This window comes from Tachyglossus aculeatus, chromosome 5 (assembly GCF_015852505.1).
Source record: "Tachyglossus aculeatus isolate mTacAcu1 chromosome 5, mTacAcu1.pri, whole genome shotgun sequence".
Taxonomy (NCBI): domain Eukaryota; kingdom Metazoa; phylum Chordata; class Mammalia; order Monotremata; family Tachyglossidae; genus Tachyglossus; species Tachyglossus aculeatus.
The window spans coordinates 74,966,450-74,989,059 of record NC_052070.1 but is presented as its reverse complement, the minus strand read 5'-3'; the positions used below and the strand labels follow the sequence as shown (position 1 = coordinate 74,989,059).

Sequence of the window (22,610 nt, the reverse complement as noted above, 5' to 3'; positions counted from 1 at the left end):
TATCATCCACATCGAGGTGGTAGTTGAAGCCATGGGAGCGAATAAGTTATCCAAGGCAGTGGGTGTAGATGGAGAATAGAAAGGGACCAAGAACTGAATCTTGAGGGACAACCAGAGTCAGGGGTTAGGCGGAAGAGGAGGAGCCTTTGTAAAAAACTGAGAATGAGTGATGAGAGAGATAAGAAGAGAACCAGGAGAGGACAGTGTCAGTGAACCCTAGTTTGGGTAATGTTTTCGGAGGAAGGGAGTAGTCAACAGTGTTGAAGGCAGCTGCAAAGTCGAGAAGGATTAGGATGGAGTAGAGGCCATTGGATTTGGCAAGAAGGTCATTGGTGACCTTTGAGAGGGAAGGTTCTGTGGAATGAAGGGGATGGAAGCCTGATTGGAGGGGGTCAAGGAGAAAACTGGAGGAGAGGAATTTGAGACAGCGATTGTAGACAAGTCACTCAAGGAGCTTGGAGAAGAATGGTGGGAGGGAGATGGGGTGATAACTGGATGATAATAATAATAATGATTATTGTGGTATTTGTTAAGTTCTTACTTTTTGCCAAGCACTGTATTAAGCACTGGGATGGATACAAGCAAATCGGTATTGACACAGTCCCTGCCTCACATGAGACTCAGAATCTCAATCCCCATTTTACAGAAGAGGTAACTGTGGCACAGAGAAGTGACTTGCCCAAGGTCACACAGCAGAAAAGTGGCAGAGCCGGGATTAGAACCCATGAACTTCTGGCTCTCAGGCCTGTGCTCTATCCACTAAGCCAAGCTGCTTCTCTAAGTGGACAGAGCTGTGGGGTCAAGGGAGGGTTTTTTTTTAAGGATAGGGGAGACCTGGGCATGTTTGAAAGCACTGGGGAAGAAGCCATTGGAGATCGAACATTTGAAGATGACTGTTAGGGAGGGAAGAAGAGGGGGGCAAGTGTTTTGAAAAGGTGTGAAGGAATGGGGTTGGATTTGCAGATGGCGGGCATGGATTTTAAGAGTTTACTATATGTCAAGCACTGTTCCAAGCACTGGAGTAGATGCAGGTAAATAAGGTTGAACAGAGGTCCTGTCCCACATGGGGCTCCCAGTCTAACTAAACATAATCTGTCTAGAAAAGAAACAAAAGGGGCCCTGTATGCCCCCTTTGGCCTAGGTACGATTGGTTTCGATTTCATCCCTGACAGAGAAATCGGCCCAGTGTCTCTAGGTCTGTTTAAGGCTCAGCTGACCCCACAAGCATCAGGCTTCCCAGGGGAAACCTGACCTGGCCTGACAGAGTACTGGCTTTCATTACGCTATTTGGATATAACGCCATGGACGAATTAGGGCCCGTGATTCTGTTCTGTTACGAGACCCACCCGTTGAAGACAGTTGATTAGGTGTAGGGGGGAACTGTCGTGCGTATGCGTGTGGGGTCCATTGAGGTGCGAAGTTGCTGCGCCCCCTACCGTTTCGTGGCGGTTTGACGGACGTTGCTCTACGAAATGGGTTTGAGGTTTCATCCTTCCAGACGATCCTATTTGGTGGAGGTTTAAAGAAGCGGCTCCCTCTCCCGTCCCCGCCTGTTAGGATAACTTCCTAACAGGCTTAAGGAGATACAGTATAGAATTCATTGCTCACCATTGTGCCTGAGTTTACAAAAACTCGGTGCTTTCTAATTGTTGTATTGTAGTCTCCCAAGAGCTTGGTACAGTGCTCTGCACATAATAAACAAAGTTTATTGATTGTTATCCGTAAAAACCCTCCAAGGGCCTGGATTTTTTTTGTTTTCTTTAATCCGTTCCTTGCTCCATTCTCATCTTCTCTCACTACCTTCTCCCACACCCTGATTTGTTTCCTTTATTCACTTCTCCTTTGGCCCCATAGCACTTAGATACTTTTCTTTAATCCTTACATTGCTCCATTCCCATCTTCTCCCACTACCTTCTCTGCCTCATTTGTTTCCTTTATTTGCCCATCCTTCAGCCCCACAGCACTTAGATACATATCCATAATTTATTTATATTACTGTTGCTTGCCCCGTCTACGCTAGTTGTAGGCAGGGAATGTGTCTATCAATTCTGTTATATTGTTATGGTGTACTCTCTCAAGCGCTTAGTACAATGCTCTGCAAAGTAACTTGGTCAAGGAATTGGTCTCGATCCCTTGATCTAGCTAGCTGATCTGGCTAGGGGAAGGTGCCCTCCTTCATAGGACAGGAGGGTACAACCCAAAGTCGACGTCACAGTTGTAGAAGTCACTGAGGTGTGATCTGTCACCTGGAGCAAAAATCAAAGGGAGACACTTCCTTAAGAACAGCAGAAATCCTGTCTTAGAAGACAGTACTTGTAAGGAAGTTCCAAAACCTTTTTTGAAGATTTTAATTTGTATCCTTTTCATGCTATTCAGTGCCAGCTTAAAAGTGATCTTTAACAGCAAGGTTAAAACTATTTCTGCCCACTCTTAATTCAGGTCTAAGCAGCTCCTTGTGGGTAGGGAACATGTCTACCAACTCTATTATACTGTACTCTTCCAAGACCTTAGTACTGTGCTCTGCACATAGTAGGTATCCAATAAATACAATTGATTGATTAAAACTGAAATTATTCCATGAATTTGGGACCCTCAAGCCCTGGTTTGGGTGCTAGATGAACATCAGATTAGTCATCTGGATCCAATCGGACATAAAAAAGAAAGTTGCCCATTTCCCTTCTGGAAATTGGATCTAATATTTTTTAGCTCTGTGAACAGATTGGATTGAAGACAGGCACGTTTGAAGAACCACACCAAGCTCTTCACTCACTATAGCTTATTAGCATCTGTTTGACAAGCTTTTCATAGTTCATTTTAGAAAATGTTTTGAAAATGTGAAGGGTCGAGCTGAAAGGAAGAAGTAAAGTCTTGCAGCTAGGAACTTGTTAAGAAAACTTGCCCTCAATTGCTATAGTTTCCTGATAAATTTGGACAGTTGTAGGTTGAAATAAATTATCCAAGAGCTCCAAAGAATTTGATTTTGTAACAGAAAAAACCCCCAAACAAAAACCACAATGGTTTTTGAGTTCTGGATACTTTGCAAAGAATACACTCTTCTTTTCTCAAAATATTTACCACCAAAATCTAATGGAAATGGAAGGATTCAGAGGCTAGATGTTCACGGCCAGAGTAAACAGAAGACTATGCAGTTATCTGGTGAATTTAAGGTGACCTGGGATAACAGTATCATCCAGACACAAGACTATAACCACATACTTCCCCACTGTCCACCCCCTGCCCCCTGCGTGTTCTCCCCCCATCACACACAATGAATTACTGGAATCAATAGTTGGAAAATTGGTATAAAGAAAAACCATATTCACACACACCCAAAGCCATTAATGATCAATAACATTAGGCAGCGAGAACTAGTTTTCCAAGTTATCCCTCACCTTTTTCCATGACTAATAATTATGGTATTCGTTAAGGGTTACAATGTGTTAAACATTGTTCTAATCACTGGAGTAGGTACAAATGAAACAGGTTGGACACAGTTCCTGTCCTACATGAGGCTCACAGCCTAAGTAGATAACCCTTACCGCCTTCTTTATTTTTTCCTAGTCATGATATGGCTTCACACATCTTCTACCTTGAATTTCCATGGCTTCCACTCCATTATGAAAACCAGAAGCCTGGAGGGAAGCATACAGACCTGAGGTAGGCATGCCTGAAAGCCCAAAGTGCAATAGTGTCTAATTATGACATGCTCTTGGCACTAATTTTGCCTCACTCCATTTTTGGTACATGAATTTATGGTCCACAATACAAAAATAGTGTCAATACTCTAGGAATAGCCATTGGCTAGGATTTGGAGGAAGACAGAACTTAGTGCGATGTAGTCACTTTTTCTTTAATTTTAAGGATGTGAGGGACACTGAAAGATTTAAATAGACCACCTTGAAAATTATATGGGCCACAAAATACCACTCACTTTCGCATTGGATAGTAAAACATAAAAAGTCTGCTTTTCTTCTCTGGTGGAATGAGTAGACAGTGAAGACGGTCATCATCTCCTCCAGAAAGCCATTATTATTATTATTATCATATTTCTTAAGTGCTTATGTCTTAAGCTGTTGCAAGGTCTGGGATAGATTCAAGCACTCCAACACCTTGATCACTTCTATTTCACCTCACTTTTCTTCTTCTACAAACCAGCTCGCATACTTCACTCCTCTAGTGCTAACCTCACTGTGCCTTGATCTTGCCTGTCTCACCACCAACCTCTAGCCCATGTCCTGCCTCTGGCCTGGAACACCCTCCTTCCTCAAATCTGACAGACGATTACTCTCCCCCGCTTCAAAGTCTTATTGAAGGCATATCTCGTTCAAGAGGCCTTCCCAGATTAAGCCGCACCTTTCTTCATCTCCCACTCCCTTCTGTGTCACCCTGATTTGCTCCCTTTGCTTTTCCCCCCTCCCAGTCCCACAGCACTTACATACATATCTGTAATTGTATTTATTTATATTGATGTCTGTCTCCCTCACTCTAGACTGTAAACTTGTTGTGGGCAGGGAATGTGACTTTACTGTTTTATTGTACTCTCCCAAATGCTTAGAACAGTGCTCTGCACACAGTTAATGCCCGGTAAATACGATTGAATGAATGAATTCAAGACAAACAGGTTGGACACAGTTCTTGTCCCACATGGGGCTCACAGTGTAAATAGGAGGGAATAGGATTGACTCTCCATTTTACAGCTGAGAAAACTGAGGCAGATGGAAGTTAAGTGACTTGTCCAAGGACATACAACAGACATGTGGTGGAGTGGGGATTAGAACCCAAGTCTTCTGACTCCCAGGCCAGTGCTCTTTCCACTAGGCCATGCTGCCTTCCCTGACTAATCTCTCATCTCCCTACCCTATTTTCCCTCCCTATTTGGGTCATCTATGCACTTGAGTCTGAACCCCCTATGCACTTGAGTCTGAACCCCCTAAGCACTAAATTTACCTTAGCCTCCCCCCCAGCACTTATGTTTATATCTTTATACTCACTTGCTTCCCTTACTTGTAATTCATTTTAATGTCTACCTCCCCTGCTGGATTTTAAACTCCTTGAGAACAGGGATCATGTCTACTTACTCTATTTTATATTTCCTAGTGGTTAGTACAGGGCTCTAGAAGAATCTTTTTGTGCACCATGTCAAATGTTTCACTGCCACCACTGAAAACGTATGTGTATGTATTATATTGTTGTGTTGTACTCTCCCAAATGCTTAATACAGTGCTCTCCACACAGTAAGTGCTCAACAAATACGACTGACTGAATAAGCAGAACTATTTCAGGTGCCTATCAGTTCCTACCTGCATTATATTCTGTATATCCCAGGTAGTTATTTATGCAGGCATGATCACACTCCGTTAGAGTCTATTCGAATAGACCACTCCTTCCCATCATCTATTAGTGGTATTAATTGAGCACTCAGTGTGTGCAAGACTACTGTACTAAGCACTTGGAGTACAACACAGTCTGGCCACGGAGAATCAAGCCTCCCTGCGAGTCTAATCCTTCCACTGATAGACAGAGAGCTAGTAGCAAATTGGCCCATCCGCCTGCCTGAGACGCGCTTTCTTTTTCGGAGTCGTATTTTGCGTTTCCCTTTTGGAGTAACCATTCCTAAGCGTGTGCGGAGCTGTCTGGGCGGGGATTTTTTTCAGGCCAAGAGGAGCTCAACCACTCAGTCCATCCCGCAGAAATGAGCGGAGCAGGTGGAGGGCTCTACTGCCCCCTGCTGCCTAGAACTGCACCTGCCTCCCGTCCTAACCGCTCCCAATGGCACTAGGGACCGGACTGCGTTTGGGGGAAAAAGTTCCCGTTTTTTTTGTGAATGGGTGCATCATGTACATGCTTAAAAGAACTAACTAATTAGCTAACTAAATAACTAGTTAACTAAATAAATTAAGTTTAATATGACTCCTGTTTCAATAAATGACAAGGGTTGGTTGATGATGATGGTGGTATTTGTTAAACACTTACTATTTGCCAAGCACTGTTCTAAGCGCTGGGGGAGACACAAGGTGGGGCTCGCAGTCTCAATCTCCATTTTCCAGATGAGATAACGGAAGCCCAGAGAAGTGCTTGACTCCGTGACTTGCCCAAGGTCACACAGATGACAAGTCACGGAGTCAGTATTAGAATTCATGTCCTCAGGCTCCCAACTCCGTGCTCTTGTCACTAGGCCACGCTGCTTCTGGAGTAAGCAGGGAAGAAGCTGGACAAACCTTGTAGAATCGAGGCTCCATTGGATCCCCGATGCAGGTGGGGGGAAGGTGAAATCAATCAATGGTATTTATTGAGCGATTCCTATGTTGCAGAGCATTGTCCTAAGCGCTTAAGTCCCCATCCCCAGAGTGACCCTAGTGTTCTGGGCCACCGACGTATGTAACCCCTGAAAGAGGGTGAGTTTAGTTTTCCCGATCTTGGGGTGGTCTCGGTTCTCCGCTGGGGGAGAGCGGGGAGGAGAGGGAGGAAGAAAAAGGGGGTGGGGATGGAGAGAGCGGTTTAAACGTGACCCGAGTCGAATATGTAGAGAACAGTATGGTAGTTTCAGTTTTTGAGATTATACTGAATAAACCTTTTTATTTGATTGCGGTCGTGTGATCAGTATCATTTCGCCTAATACAGTCTCCGTCGTTGACTTTTTAGAGGCCTTCGTTCCACGGAGAAGGCATATTTGAGGAACTCAACGCCACCCCGACGCCACCCCCCCAAAAAAAAAAAACCCCACAGCTAATATTTTGGAATTGTTCAGATCGTTGTGGGTGGGGAATGTCTTTAATCGTGTAGTTTCCCAAGCGCGTAGTAGCGCTGTGCACACAGCAAGCGCTCAATAAATACGACCGAATGACTAAAACTGGCGGAAAACTAGCGCAGTTCCTCATTCAGTCGTATTTATTGAGCGCCTTCTGTGTGCAGAGCACTGTACTAAGCGTTTGGGAAGGAGCGGCCGTTCTCCCGGGCTTCGTGGGGAGGGGGCGTCCGGGGCTAAATGGGGGAGGCCAGTCGACGACTAACTTTCATTCATTCATTCAATCGTATTTATGGAGCGCTTACTGTGTGCAGAGCACTGTACTAAGCGCTTAGGAAGTACAATTCGGCAACATATAGAGACGGTCCCTACCCAACAACGGGCTCACAGTCTAGAAGGGGGAGACAGACAACAAAACAAAACAAGTAGACAAGTGGCAATACCAACAGAATAGATAAATAGAATTATAGCTATATACACATCATTAATGATATACAGTAATAAATATGTACAAATATACATGTGCTGTGGAGAGGGAAAAGGGGCAGGGCAGAGGGAGGGAGTGGGGGCGATGGGGGGAAGAGGAGCAGAGGAACGGTGGTCTCAGTCTGGGAAGGCCTCCTGGAGGAGGTGAGCTCTCAGTAGGGCTTTGAAGGGAGGAAGAGAGCTGGTTTAATAATAATAATAATGATGGTATTTGTTAAGCGCTTACTATGTGAGAAGAACTGTTCGAAGCGTTGGGATAGATACAAGGTTATCAGGTTGTCCCACATGGGGCTCATATCCCCATTTTACAGATGAGGGAACTGAGGCACAGAGAAGTTAAGTGACTTGCCCAACGTTGCAGAGCTGACAAGTGGCGGAGTCGGGATTAGAATCCAGGACCTCTGACTCCCAAGCCCGGGCTCTTTCCACTGAGCCACGCTGCTACTAGTTTGGCTGATGTGTGGAGGTAGGGCATTGGAGAAGTAGCGTGGTTTAGTGGAAAGTCTCCCTCTCCATCCCCCTCATTTTACCTCCTTCCCATCCCCACAGCACCTCTTTATATGTACATATGTTTGTGCATATTTAGTACTCTATTTATTTATTTTACTTGTACGTATCTATTCTATTTTATTTTGTTAGTATGTTTGGTTTTGTTCTCTTTCTCCCCCTTTTAGACTGTGAGCCCACTGTTGGGTAGGGACTGTCTCTATATGTTGCCAACTTGTACTTCCCAAGCGCTTAGTACAGTGCTCTGCACACAGTAAGCGCTCAATAAATACGATCGATTGATTGACTGATTGATTGATTGAAAGAGTCCGAGCTTGGGAGTCATTCATTCATTCATTCAATCGTATTTATTGAGCGCTTACTGTGTGCAGAGCACTGTACTAAGCGCTTGGGAAGTACAAGTTGGCGACATATAGAGACGGTCCCTACCCAACAGTGGGCTCAGTCTTGAAGGGGGAGACAGACAACAAAACAAAACATAGTAACCAAATAAAATAAATAGAATATATACAAATAAATAGAATAATAAATACGTGCAAACATACATACATATATACAGGTGCTGTGAGGAGGGGAAGGAGGTAAGGCGGGGGGATGCGGAGGGGGAAGAGAGAAGAAGGATGGGGCTCAGTCTGCGAAGGCCTCCTGGAGGAGGTGAGCGCTCAGTAGGGCTTTGAGTCAGAGGTCGTGGGCTTTAATCCCTGCTCTGTCACTTGTCAGCTGTGTGACGTTGGACAAGTCACTTAACTTCTCTGTGCCTGTTACCTCATCTGTAAAATGGGGATGAATTTTGCGAGCCCCATGTGGGACAACCTGATAACCTTGTATCTCCCCCAGCGCTTGGAACAGTGCTCGGCACATAGTAGCGCTTAACAAATGCTATCGTTATTATTATTATTATTCTAGGCCCGGAGAGGAACGAGGGGGGAGGGGGGCGGGGCCCCCGGAAGGCCTCGGCGCCAACGCAAAGCGCGGGGAGCGCGAGCAGGTGGCAGTTGGGGGGCGTTGCAGTCTGGCGCGCACGCGTGGGCGCGCGCGCGCGCGCTCCCGGTCCCACTGGCGGGTCTCCGCCGGAGCGCGGGCACGGGCCGAGGAAAATGAGGGGAGAGCGTGAACCCCGGCGTCCCTCGGGGCGGGAGGGGGGAGACGACGGGGCAGAAAGGGAGGAAGGCCCGAGGGCGGCCCGCAGGTGTGAGCGGGTGCGAGGAGCGCGCGCGCGCGCGCGGGGGGGGGGGGGGGCGAGCCGGCGGCGGGCGCGCGCGTCCAGGAGGACCGGCCGTTGGAAGCCGTTGAAGCGACCGCGCGGAGCCCACTCGTCCGGCGGATCGCGGCCCGGAGGCGGCGGACCCGCGGAGCCCCGAGCCAGGTGCTGCGGGCCACCGCGCGGGAGCGGGGCCGGGGAGACAGCCCGCCCGCCACAGGAGGATGAAGACTGGGAGACCCCCGAGTCACCACCTGATCACCTGGTAACCTCCCCAGGGCTTAGAATAGTGCTTTGCACATAGTAAGGGCTTAACAAATATTATTATTATTATTATTATTACTAATCCCCATTTTACAGATGAGGTGGCCCAGAGAAGTGAAGTGACTGGCCCAAAGTCACCCAGCTGACAGTTGGTGGAGCTGGGATTCGAACCCAGGACCTCTGACTCCCAAACCTGGGCTCTTTCTACTGAGCCACATTGGGAGTCGGAGGTCAAGGAGTGCGCACCACCCGCTTGGCAGCCCGACGAGGAAGCCGGGATGAGCTTCCCCCCTAACGGTATCCGTTGAAGCGCTTACCGCGGGGGCAAACGCTGTTCTAAGCGTTGGGGTTAATTAGGTCGGGCACGGTCCCCGTCCCGCACGGAGGAGGGACAGCAGGTATCGAATCCCCCTTTTATAGTGGAGGGTACTGAGGCACTGAGAAGCGGCTTGCCCAAGGTCACACGGCAGGCAGTTGGCGGGGGGGGATTCGAACTCAGATCCCCCCTCCCCGATTCCCACATATTCCCAGCCCCTTCCCCAGATGGTTTTTCCCGGAGTGTCCGGGTGTGGGGGAGCCATGAGGCCTTTCTGTCCGCCCCCCCCCCCCCCCCCCCACGGCAGAAAACCCCGAGCCTTTTCTGGAAAAGCCCGCCAGCATCCTGCCCCCGGGCTCCTAAATCGGAGATTGCTACTTGCCCATCAATCAATCGTATTTATTGAGCGCTTACTGTGTGCAGAGCACTGTACTAGGCGCTTGGGAAGTACAAGTTGGCAACATATAGAGACAGTCCCCGCCCATCGGCCCCACCGGCCATCCGAGAGCCCTCGGACGACTTCGGGCGTCAGTTCCAACTCGGCCCCGTCTTCGGCCTCCCGGTCTCTCTCTCTCCCGAGGGTTGAACTAATATTCATCACGCAACGTCCCTTACTCCTAGTCGGTTGCACTTGGCAGTGTCTACCTGAGACACTATATGTTTAACATTTAGCCAGTTTGGGTTGTTGGTCTCTGCCAGTGTGGTGGAGTTGAGAAGATTTTATTGCCGAGCATGTACAAAGTGCAGAAAAGTCACATCAAGGCAGAGGCAATCAGTTGGTCAAAGCAATCAGGTTTATTGAAACTGCAATGTGGGCAGCTCCTAAGAGCTTGGGAGAATACTCTTTAACAGGGTTGGTGCACTCTACGTTCCCTGCCCACAGGAGAGGATTTTAGGGTCTTAACGCCGAAAATTTATCTTCTAAATTGAAGTCCACTCGTAGTCTAGCTTCTGCAGCACTTCGTGCCAAGCACGATGCTAAGCTTTAGGGTAGACAGAAGATAATCAGATCGGACCCAATCCCTGACCGACATGGGGCTCAGAGTTTAAGGGAGAGGGAGGAGAACACGTATCGATTCCCCATTTTCAGGACGGAATTTAGAAGGTAAGTGTTATGTCCAAGGTTGGGGCTGCAAAGTTGCGTAAACGGGACTGGAACCCGGGACACCTGTCTCCCAGCCTCATGCTCAGTGCGACTCTGCTGCACCTCAGGCCAGTCTCTAGTTTGCTTTTAATATTAGCAAAAGCTTTCTCACATAATGATGTGTACTCAAGTGTGTGTGTAGGGTTTATATGCACAGTACGGTCACGATTGGTTGTGTGAGATGATAGGGATATCTTTTCAGTCGTGTGGTGACTTCAGAGAAATAGAAAGTGGAAGCTGTTTAGTAATTTGAGTGTGGGAATTGGTGGAATTTGGGCGTGTGCTTTCTAGCAAAGATGGATGTGAGTTATGTGTGTAGAAAATTCATTCTTGGATCTTGGTGCCAAACTACATTTATTTTTATCTGTTCTTTATTTAATACTGCTTTTGTAATATAGATAAAGCATATAATGTGAAATCCCCCCCCCCGTTTTTAAAGTTTTTTAAACCAACCTATTTGAGACTTTCTAGAAATATACTTGAAGAGATTAAAAAGGATTGGGATCTTTGCTGGAGAGGGAATTGATGAAGTAAAGTTTCCTCCATGTGACAGTGTGCCTAATTAATACATAAGAGCTTTATTGCTATCGCCTTTAATTCTACTTCTTTTTAAATATTTGTAGGTTTAAACTTCTGATTTCTGTGTGTCAAAGTTTATGTTCCAGTTTTATCCTTGTAAAAAATAACACGCAAAATTTATCAGTCCATCAATCAGTGCTATATACTGAGCACTGATTCATTCAATCGTATTTATTTAGCGCTTACTGTATTCAGAGCACTGTACTAAGCGCTTGGGAAGTACAAGTTGGCAACATATAGAGACGGTCCCTACCCAACAGTGGGCTCACCGTTTAGAAGGGGGAGACAAACAACAAAACAAAACATGTGGTTAGGTGTCAAGTCAGAATAAATAGAGGTAAAGCTAGGTGCACATCATTGACAAAATAAATAGAATAGTAAATATGTACAAGTAAAATAAATAGAGTAATAAATCTGTGCAAACATATACAAGTGCTGTGGGGAGGGGAAGGAGGTAGGGTGGGGGGATGGGGAGGGGGAGAGGAAGGATGGGGCTCACTCTGGGAAGGCCTCCTTGAGGAGGTGAGCTCTCAGTAGGGCTTTGAATGGAGGAAGAGAGCTAGCTTGGCGGATGTGCGGAGGGAGGGCATTCCAGGCCAGGTGGAGGACGTGGGCCGGGGGTCGACGGCGGGACAGGCGAGAACGAGGCACAGTGAGGAGGTTAGCGGCAGAGGAGCGGAGGGTGCGGGCCGGGCTGTAGAAGGAGAGAAGGGAGGTGAAGTAGCAGGGGGCGAGGTGATGAGAGCCTTGAAGCCGAGAGTGAGGAGTTTTTGCCTGATGCGTAGGTTTACTGGTAGCCACTGGAGATTTTTGAGGAGGGGAGTAACATGCCCAGTGCGTTTCTGTACTAAGCACTTGGGCAAGTGCAGTACTGGACAGTTGAAAGACATGATCAGTGCCCCTCAAGGAGCTTAAGAGTCCAGAGCGGGAAACATATTAAAACAAATTACACTTAGGGGAAATTGCAAAGTTTAAGGTTATGTACAGAAGTCCTGTGGGGTCATGGGAGTGGGGAGGTGACTATCAAGTGCTTAAGGGGTACAGATCCAGGGGCAGAGGCGAGACAGAAGGGAGAGGAGGTAGGAAAAATGACTGCCTAGTTACGGGAAGCCTCTTGGAGGAGATTTGATTTTAAAAAGGCTTTGAAGGTGGGGAGAGTGGTGGTTTCCAGCTGTGAAGAGGGAAGGTGTGGGCGAGGGGTCAGCGGTGAGATGATCGAGTCGAGATCCCTCCCTCCCCACGTCCGCCAAGCTAGCTCTCTTCCTCCCTTCAAGGCCCTACTGAGAGTTCACCTCCTCCAGGAGACCTTCCCAGACTGAGCCCCCTCCTTCCTCTCTCCCTCATCTCCCTCTCCATCCCCCCGCCTTACCTCCTTCCCTTCCCCACAGCACCTGTATATATGTATATATGTTTGTACGTATTTATTACTCCATTTATTTATTTATTTTACTTGTACATTTTTATTCTACTTATTTTATTTTGTTAATATGTTTTGTTTTGTTCTCTGCCCCCCCCCCCCCAGACTGTGAGCCCACTGTTGGGTAGGGACCGTCTCTATATGTTGCCAACATGTACTTCCCAAGCGCTTAGTACAGTGCTCTGCACACAGTAAGCGCTCAATAAATACGATTGAATGAGTGAATGAATGAATGAGGTACAATGAGTAGGTTGGCGTTATATGCCGGCTGGGTTGTAATATGAGATCAGTGAGGTTTTAAAGTAGGAGTGGGAGAGCTGATCCAGTGCCCTAAAGCCGGTGCTAAGGAGTTTCTATTTGATACCGGGGGGATGGGCAACCACTGAAGGTTTTTGGGGAGTGGAGAGATGTGGACTGAACATTTTCTTAAGAAAGGTGATCTAGGCAGCAGAGTGGAGTAATGGACTGGACAAGAGAGATACTGGAGGCGGGAAGGTCAGCTACGAGGCCGATGCCATAGTCAAAGCAGGATATGTTTCGATCAGGGTGGTAGTATGAATGGAGAGGAAAAAGTCATGGTTTCAAGAAAGCAAATCCCATAATCATGCCTGAATGCTTGTTTAAGAAAGGCATATGATTTAACCTCACTTTCCTCAGATTTTGTTTCCATATTAAAAATAAGATACATACTTATCTGTGAAAATTTGTGATAGCCTAATTGAAAAAAAAAACATCATTAAGATGTGTTGTAAATGTGGAATTACATAAAGGTACTAAGTTATTTTTAAGTTGGGTGTGTGGAGGGGAAAAAAAGGCAGGGATTTTAGGGTAAATAGACCAGCATTTTCAGGTCAATAGTCAGCATTTTCAGTCTTGTGAAGAGATCTGTGATGGGGCTGGGAGTCAGCTTCCAAAGTCCACGGGGGCACCTCTACCCCCCACTGTCCTCTGAACTTGCATATATGGCATTCAACATTTAAAATATTAAATGGATTAGAATTATGGAGTAGAAATGCACCAGTTTTTTAGTAGTCACTTGTCCTGTAATGGTTTCTCCTGCTGCAAATATTTAGTTTGGTGGCTCTCAAAGCAGTACCTTGTAGTTTTGTTGGTGGAATCTTCTACGAGGTATTCCCCAAACTGAGGCCCAGGTAATTTCTCTCATAACCCGGGAGGCCAGGCCCGGACAGAACTTTCTCAAATTTCCTAATCACAGGATAGTCAATTCGTGTGTTTACAATTGGATGCATTCTAATCAATACATGTGTTTACATTTTGAGGTGTATCGTTGTTATCAGTTGTTTTTCTTTCTCCCATTGTTTGCATACAATTTGTGGTTTTCTTCCATTAAAATGTAAACTTCTCCAGACAGAAACAATGAATGTCTTTTACTTTTATTGCATGCTCCCAAATGCCTGTTAGAGTGCTTTGTACACAGTAGGTTCTCAGTGAATACAGTGATAATGAGTGTTGCTAGCAAATCTCATTATAGTTAAGAGTTTCCAGTGATATAGTAATTCCATTTTATTTTCACAAACCAAAAGTAGCAGGTAATTTTAATTTTTTCTTTAGTGAACATCATGGAAATTCGTTTTCAATATTTATTTATGACCTTGCCTTGTTAAAAGAACTCAACTTGTTTTGATTCCTAGGCTTTTAGAAATGTCATTTCAATTGCTGGTCTTGGCACGAAAATATAGGCAGGGGTTTTTCTAGTCTATTTGTAAAATGTTTGAAATTTTCTTTTTAAAATGCATACGTTTTATTCTTCAGTGCAATTTCCATAATCCAGCGGGTACTCAGAAATCTGACTTTCGGGGCAGAAACAGGGGCAAATTAACCCTCTTTCTAGCCTGATAATGGGGTTAATGGGGGCTGTCTGTTTGGGCAGATGAGGCCAGATTGACTTGGGTTTCCATGAAGCCCCTTCGTTCGGAGTGGGGAGCAGGCTAAAATTTGGCAGAATTGATATGTCAGAAGATTTTTGTATTGTTTCTGCATTGATAAGGGGCCTTGGGGAGATAGTCTCAAAAAATTGGAAAAGTCTAACGATTGAATTTTCAAGGTTACACGAAACAATGGATTTTTCAGTCCAGACATATCAAAAAGAATAAAACAAGCAAGAGTTTGACATTTTTACCATGTTTTTGATATTTTAACCGTATTGGTGTAACTGTCATTTAAGATACTCCTTATGGAATTGATAATTGATGGAGTTGAATAATCCTGGAATGTAATATCTGAATAAATACAAAGTCTCTGTAATTATTGCATTTTAAAACTAATGATTGATACTCCTGAGGGGTCTCCTAATTACAACAGCTGAGGCGTTAGAAGGAAAGTGGCAGCTGCGCATCACCAGTGCAGCTGTGAAGATGGTTTAGATTTATCTTTCATATGAGTCCCTTTTTTTTGATACTACTTTAAAGTTTACCAGTTTTCAGGGATGCCAAATTTTCTATAGCTTCCCAATCTTCTGTTTGAGGCTTAATTGCCATGGTTCATTGTGGGACTTTAAGGTGATATTGGATATCGTCCATGCTGTGGCTTGCAGATGCAACTCTACAGAAAGGAAAAAAAATTCCCAAATTTTCTCTATTTAAATCTGCTGAATTTCTTTTGATGTAATAGGATTGTGTTATCATGGGATCATTTCTAAGTTGAACTACCAAGATTTTAAAAAAAACCTTTTTCACTTGTTTAAAAGACATCTTGAGAAAATGCTATCTTTACAAGAACAACTTTGGAGGGTAGGAGCTGGAATGAGAAGATAGGAAATTCAGAATAAGGAAATTCACCTATGAGAGATGAGGGATATCAAATGTCACCTTTGAAAGAAATGAGTGTTATGACAAGTGCTTCTGAATGGAATGAGGACCCATTCTCAGGATAAAGTATGTTGCCTCACCACCTCCTGTTTCTTGATTCTCTGCAGTGTCTAAGTCCCTCTGTGATAGTTCAGCAGGACAGACCCATCCATTGATTGGGGGAAAGACCCAGAAATTTCTAAAACCAAGAAGTGATTCATTCCTCAGGGGGGAAGTGATTTTACAGAGACTGTCAGTCATCAGATGACATCAGCTGCAGCACAGCCAGGGTGTTGGAACATGAGGAGAAATTATAGAACCTTGAGTCCCTGACTGGCATCAAGGATGCTGCTACTGTTGAAACTTTTTAACAAAGTAAATACTGGTTAATTGCTTGTAACCCAGTAGGGTGCCTGAGGGATCTGTGTGTGGAACTTGCAAACCCGGGGATGTATTATTTATTTTTTATGGTATTCCTTAAGCCCTTACTATGTGTCAGGCACTGTATTCATTCATTCATTCAATTATATTTATTGAGCGCTTACTATGTGCAGAGCACTGTACTAAGCACTTGGGAAATACAAATTGGCAACATATAGAGATGGTCCCTACCCAACTGTACTAAACTCTGGGGTAGATACAAGCTAATCAGGTTAGTTGGACACAGTTCGTGTCCCACATGGGACTCGCAGTCTTAATACCTATTTTACAGAATTGAGGCCCAGAGAAGTTAAGTGACTTGCCCAAGGTCACACAGCAGACAAGTGGCAGAGCTGGAATTAAAATCCAGGTCCTTCTGACTCCCAGACCCGTGCTCTTGGAGCCATACCTAGCTTGCCCTTGTGCTTAGCGCTGGATGAGAGCCCACTTCATTTTTATAGTTTATCCTGTAACATCAGGTTTCTCCCATTACGAAGCTGCAAGCTGTTAAAACACAGTTACGGCTTCCGCTTTCTGGCTCAAAATACTTTTGCTTTCTTTTCCAATTTCATTTCTCCTCTAGGTTTTTTTTACTCAAGAGCATAGTTATATTGATTTTAATTGAGTAAAAATTAATGAATATTGTAATGTTCAATTGAAATATTAACATCCAATGCTAGGTTTTAAATATCTCTGGTTTTTAATCTTCCAAATAGAGGCCCAGAACTTCAGTCTTAAATCAGAAGTGGGATGAGAATGCAATATTGTCTTTTTTATAACTACCCGGGAAAGTTTGCTTCAAATGTAGAGTTGGAAAAGATCAGGCATGTTTAGTTCAGAACCTTTCAAATACTGACCCAGGAGTTCAGAGTATTTTATACTTGGTGTCCTTTTAACTATAAGGAAGCACCTATTGTAAGCTTCTTGAGGGCAAGGATGATGCCCTTTGCTTCTGTTATACTCCCCCAAGCAAATAGCGCAATGCTCTGCACTCAACAGACACTCAGTAAACACCATTGATTCATTTGATACTAAAGGAAAGCAAAACTTAGACTGTGGGCCTCATTTGGGTCCTGGTTGTCTTCTGTGAACCCCAGTGCTTAATACTGTGGTTGATAGGAGATAACTGGAGAAGCAGCATGGCTTAGTGGAAAGAGCTCGGGCTTTGGAGTCAGAGGTCATAGGTTCAAATCCCAGCTCCGCCACTTGTCAGCTGTGTGACTTTGGGCAAGTCACTTAACTTCTCTGCACCTCAGTTACCTCATCTGTAAAATGGGGATTAAGACTGTGAGCCCCTCGTGGGACAACCTGATCATCTTGTAACCTCCCCAGCACTTAGAACAGTGCTTTGTACATAGTAAGCACTTAATAAATGCTATCATTGTTATTAGTATTACAGTGCTTGGCAAATATTAAGCACTTAACAAATACCACAATTATTAATCATTATTGAACTGTCTATGATTACACTGCCAGATTAAGTTGATTTCAGAAGAGCAATTGGTGGGTTTAAAGTGTTTTAAGAAAATGAGTCAAATAAAATTAGCTCATAGGCTCATCTATTAACTCTTTGCAGTCTTGATTTTCAGAACCAAACTGCAACCCAGCTCACACTCTTCGCTACTCTAATGCAAACCTTCTCACTGTGCCTCAACCTTGTCTGTCTCACTGCCGACCTCTCGCCCACATCCTGCCTCGAGCCTGGAATGCTCTCCCTCCTCATGTCTTGACAGACAATTACTCTTCCCCTCTTCAGAGCTTTATTGACGGCACGCCATCTCCTCCAAGAGGACTTCCCTGACTAAGCCCAATATTACTTTTCTTTCATTCCCTTCTGCATCATCCTTACATGCTCCCTTTATTCAACTCCCTTTCTCAGCGCCCCAACACTTATGTACAGATCTGTAATTTATGTTAATATGTCTTCCCCTCTAGACTGTAAGCTCTTTGTGGGCAGAGAACGTGTCTTATTTTGTGATATTGCACTCTAAGTGCTTAGTACAGTGCTTTGCAGAAAGCACTTAATAAATACAATTGACTGACTTTATTTGTTAAACTTATCCTGTTTCTATGTTTGCAAACATAAATTGATTCAATGTTTGTCCTTCTTGTAGATATTTCTTCACAATATTGTTGTTGGGACTTAATCTTCATACCAGTTTTATAAAGCAAGATTACAGCATTAATATATTAAAGTGGTAAGTATGTGCATGTGTGTCTAGCTCACTGTCTTTCAGTATGTATTATAACATGTAATTGTATTTAGCTACATGCCATCTCATCTATGAACACCCATCCTTCCCCTGTCTGCCACAACTTCCTTAAAGAAATGGACTGTCCTCTCCTTCTTCTGAGGCAGCAGAGGCTCATTCTCCCACTCCTCCCTGCAACCTGCCCCTCTTCACTGTTCCCCTAATGCTACTGCAGCAAAAACCTTAGTCCCCTGGACATCTCCTTCCTCACCAGTTGCTGCTTCAGACATCTTTGGTAATTATTTGTTTTTGGGAGTAGGTGTCTGTGAAAAGGGCTAGCTGCCTGGGCACCCCGAGGGGAGAGCATATGCACATGCCTGGGCGTCTCTGGATGGGACTGCCTCTCCCTTTTCCTCACTAATATTAGAGGAAGCTGTGTCCAACTGTAATATGGTATCAGCAGAGAGGTGGGGTAAGTGATGCCTTCAAGTATTTTTGAAATTCTCCACACTGTTCAAATTCTCTAAATCAATTTAAAATGACCTCTGTACTTGAGGGCCTCCATTTATTTGTAGTGACCACCATTTTGTAATAATTTCAGTCCTTCCAGTGTGTTAATTAATGTTACTAGTAGAATTTGCTACAGGAGAAGTGTCAATCTTGTTCAGGGATCAGGAAGGAAAAGGTTGTAGATGTGTTAGGTGCCCTGTCAAATTGGCATAGTAGTTTGCATGGGAAATTTTTCAAAAGGCATTGCTATTGGATGGTAATGGTGGCTACCACTGTAGATTCATTCATTCAATCAAATTTATTGAGCACTTACTGTGTGCAGAGCACTGTACTAAGCGCTTGGAAAGTACAGTTCGGCAACAGAGCTAATCCCTACCCAACAACGGGCTCACAGTCTAGAAGTGCAGGGAGACAGACAACAAAACAAGTAGACAGGCATCAATCGTGTCTATATAAATAGAATTATAGATATATACACGTAATTAATAAAAAAAATAGAATAATAAATATGTGCATATATATACACAAGTGCTGTGGGGTGGGGAGGTGGTTAGAGCAGAGGGAAGCAGTCGGGGTGATGGGGAGGGGAGGAGGAGCAGAGGAAAAGGGGGGCTCAGTCTGGGAAGGCCTCCTGGAGGAGGTGAGCTTTCAGTAGGGCTTTGAAAGTGGGGAGGTATGCTAGTTTGGCAGACGTGAGGAGGGAGGGCATTCCAGGCCAGAGGTAGGATGTGGGCCAGGGGTCAACGTGGGGACCGACGAGAACGAGGCACAGTGAGGAGGTTAGCGGCAGAGGAGCGGAGTATGTGGGCTGGGCTGTACGAGGAGGCAAGGTGATGGAGAGCTTTGAAGCCAATAATGAGGAATGTTTGCTTGATACGAACGTTGATAGGCAACCACTGGAGATTTTTGAGGAGAGGGCTGACGTGCCCAGAGCGTTTCTGTAGAAAGATAATTTGGGTAGCAGAGTGAAATATAGACTGAAGTGGGGCGAGACAGGAGGTTGGGAGATCAGAAAGGATGCTGATGCAGTTATCCAGTCGGGATATGTTGAGTGATTGTACTAACAAGGTAGTGGTTTGGATGGAGAGGAAAGGGTGGATCTTGGCGATGTTATGAAGGTGAGACCAGCAGGTTTTAGTGACAGATTGGGTATGTGGGGTGAATGAGAGAGCAGAGTCAAAGATGACACCAAGGATAAATTCAGAGGTAAGCAGAGGTAGCATGATGAAAGTGCCGTAAAAGTGTTTTTCCATAAAACTGTTCAGTCCATATCTCCCCACTCCTCAGAAACCTTCATGGGTTGTCCATCCACCTCCACATCAAGCAGAAACCCTTTATAATCTGCTTTAAGGCACTTAGTTCTCCATCATCTACCTTACCTCTTCAGTCTCCTGCTGCAACTCAGCCCGTACATTCCTTTTTCCTAACACTAACCTACTGTCTTGGATCCTGATTTGCCTATCCTGCCACTGACTTTTTTTTTTTGGAATTTTTTAAGCGCTAACTATGTGTCAGGCACTGTACTAAGCACTGAAGTGGATACAAGCTAATCAGGTTGGACAAAGTCATGTGGCATTTATGGTCTTAATCCTCATTTTATAGATGAGGAAACCGAGGTCTAGAGAAGTGAAGTGACTTGCCCAGGGTCACACAACAGACAGTGGCAGAGCCAGGACTAGAACCTAGCTCCTTCTGACACCCAGGCCCATGCTCTACCCACTTTGCCACACTGCTTCTCGTAAACTCCTTGCCCATGTCCTCCCTCAGGCCTGAGGCTCCTTCCCTTTTCATATACAACAGCTCCACCCTTCTTCCCCACCTTCAAAACCCTCTTAAAATCACATCTTCACCAAGTGGCCTTCTCCAAATAATCCTTCATTTCCCCTACTCCCTCTTCCTTCTGCATCACCTATGCACATGGCTGGGTGGAGCCTGTGCCTAAAATGCTTATAAGAAATGGAAGCAGCACGGCGTAGTGGATAGAGCATAGGCCTGGGAGTCAGAAGGTCATGGGTTCTAATCTGCCACTTGTCTACTGTGTGACCTAGAGCAAGTCACTTCACTTCTCTGTGCCTCAGTTCCCTCATCTGTAAAATGGGGATTAAGACTGTGAACACTGTGTGGGACAGGTACTGTGTCCAACCGATTATCTTATATCTACCCCAGCGATTAGAACAGTGCTTGGAACATACTAAGTGCTTAACAGATATCATAATTATTATTATTAAATGTGGCAATTCTTAATATTCCAGGGGAATATTATAGTCCCAGAACTCAAGGGAGGTACATAATTACCATGAAACTTGTTCCTTTGCAGCTCATCTACAACTGTTCAGAAATTCAGATTAACCCCTGACTTCCATTCACTTAGAGCACCATAAAAAAACACTTAGTTATACCCAAACTCCTCCATTCCCAAGCTTTAATACCCCCCTGCCTTATTCTGATATGAAACTAGTTTACTACAGTCTCTAGGGTCAGTTCACTGTGGTTACCCAATCTGAATAGATTGCAAGCTTCTTGAGGGTATGGAACAGGTGTCTTGCTTCTCTTCTACTCTCCCATTTGCTCAGTACAGTGCTTTGCATTCCATAGGTGCTCAACTGATATTATTGATTGATTCAGGTGAGTCTGGAGAAACTGAGAGCCAATTTGATACTTCAAGAATGAAACATAACTCATATACTTTCAGCTCTTGGGCTGTCATAGAGTTGCCTAATCACCATTATTGTTGGAAATGGAAGTGTAATTTACAAATAAATAATATGGTATTGATGGTATTTGTTAAGTGCTTACTATGTGCCAGGCACTGTCCTAAGCACTGGAGTGGATACAAGCAAATCATGTTGGACACAATCCCTGTCCCACGTGGGACTCACAGTCATAATCCACATTTTACAGATAAATTAACTGAGGCCCAGAGAAGTGAAGTGACATGCTCAAGGTCACACAGAAGACAAGTGGCAGAGCCAGGATTAAAACCCATGACCTTCTGACTCCCAGAACGGTGCTCTATTCACTATGCTGTGCTATAATATAGTGATAGTACTTGTTAAGTGCTTACTGTGTGCTAAGTACTGTAGTAAATACTGGAATAGACACAAGGTAGCAGGTTGGACACAGTCCCTGTCCCCCACGGGACTCATAGTTTAAGTAGAAGGCAATAGGATTTAATTGCCATTTTACAAATAAGGAAACGTAGGCATAGAAAAGGTAAGTGATTTACCCAAGGTAACATGGGAGGCAAGAGGTGAAGCTGGGATTAGAACCCAGCTCCTCAGATTTCCAGGCCCATGCTCTTTTTACTAGGCTGTGCTGCTTCTAATACAGTAAATTTAATAATAGAACAGTGCACAGATAAAAAAGATAACATTATCAATAGATGTTCAATAAGGCATCCAGTAAAATACAATTCAAGTTAATGTGCTGAAAAGATTACAGTGTATATAAGGATACAGTCTGCATTTTTAAGGCTGTGGGAAGGTAAAGAGGGAGGAGGGAATTCAGGTCTTTGGGGGAAAAATTAGAGCTTTGGAATTGCTCTTCTGGGAGAAAATTGAGGCTACATTAATTTTCATATGTGCATGTGAACCCACACATCTATCATAAATTATGATTAAGGATGATAACTATTTGTGAACTTCTGAAGAAATATAAACATTTGATTCAAAGACCTCTACATCTTAATGATCCTGGGTATATTAAATCTAGGAGGAGTAGGATAAAATTAAGGAAAAGAAGAATCATGTAGGGAAGCAGAACTTCTGTTGGATGGGTTATCACCCAAAGCATTTACAAACCATCTGTGGGAACATTGTTGGATGCCCTCTCAGGCCAACTAAAACTTCCTGATGCTAAGCGGCAGCTTGTCTGAAACACAGTAGGCAAAATGAACCTCAGAACTGACAGGATAAAGGAGACAGTTTGGAGTTCAGTTGAATTAGTTCTATCCTTTGAAAGCTACAATTCAAACAGCAGCTTCTACATTTTGTTTTTAGGCAAGTGGTTGGGTGGAGAAGGAA

General features: G+C 44.6%; 1 protein-coding gene across 3 annotated transcripts in view; it reads left to right on the top strand.

The window, feature by feature from the left end:
* The window catches only part of TEX15 (testis expressed 15, meiosis and synapsis associated), a 65,427-nt gene that overhangs the window by 5,567 nt on the left and 37,250 nt on the right, over positions 1-22,610 (top strand). Inside the window, exons 1-2 of one of the 3 annotated variants that reach the window (XM_038746930.1) lie at positions 15,763-15,841; positions 18,001-18,084. The gene's annotated coding sequence lies outside the window, so the exon portion shown is untranslated. Of the gene's footprint in view, positions 1-9,133; positions 9,205-15,762; positions 15,842-18,000; positions 18,085-22,610 lie in introns of those variants that run through there. The other 2 variants (XM_038746931.1, XM_038746932.1) reach the window with 2 other exon arrangements.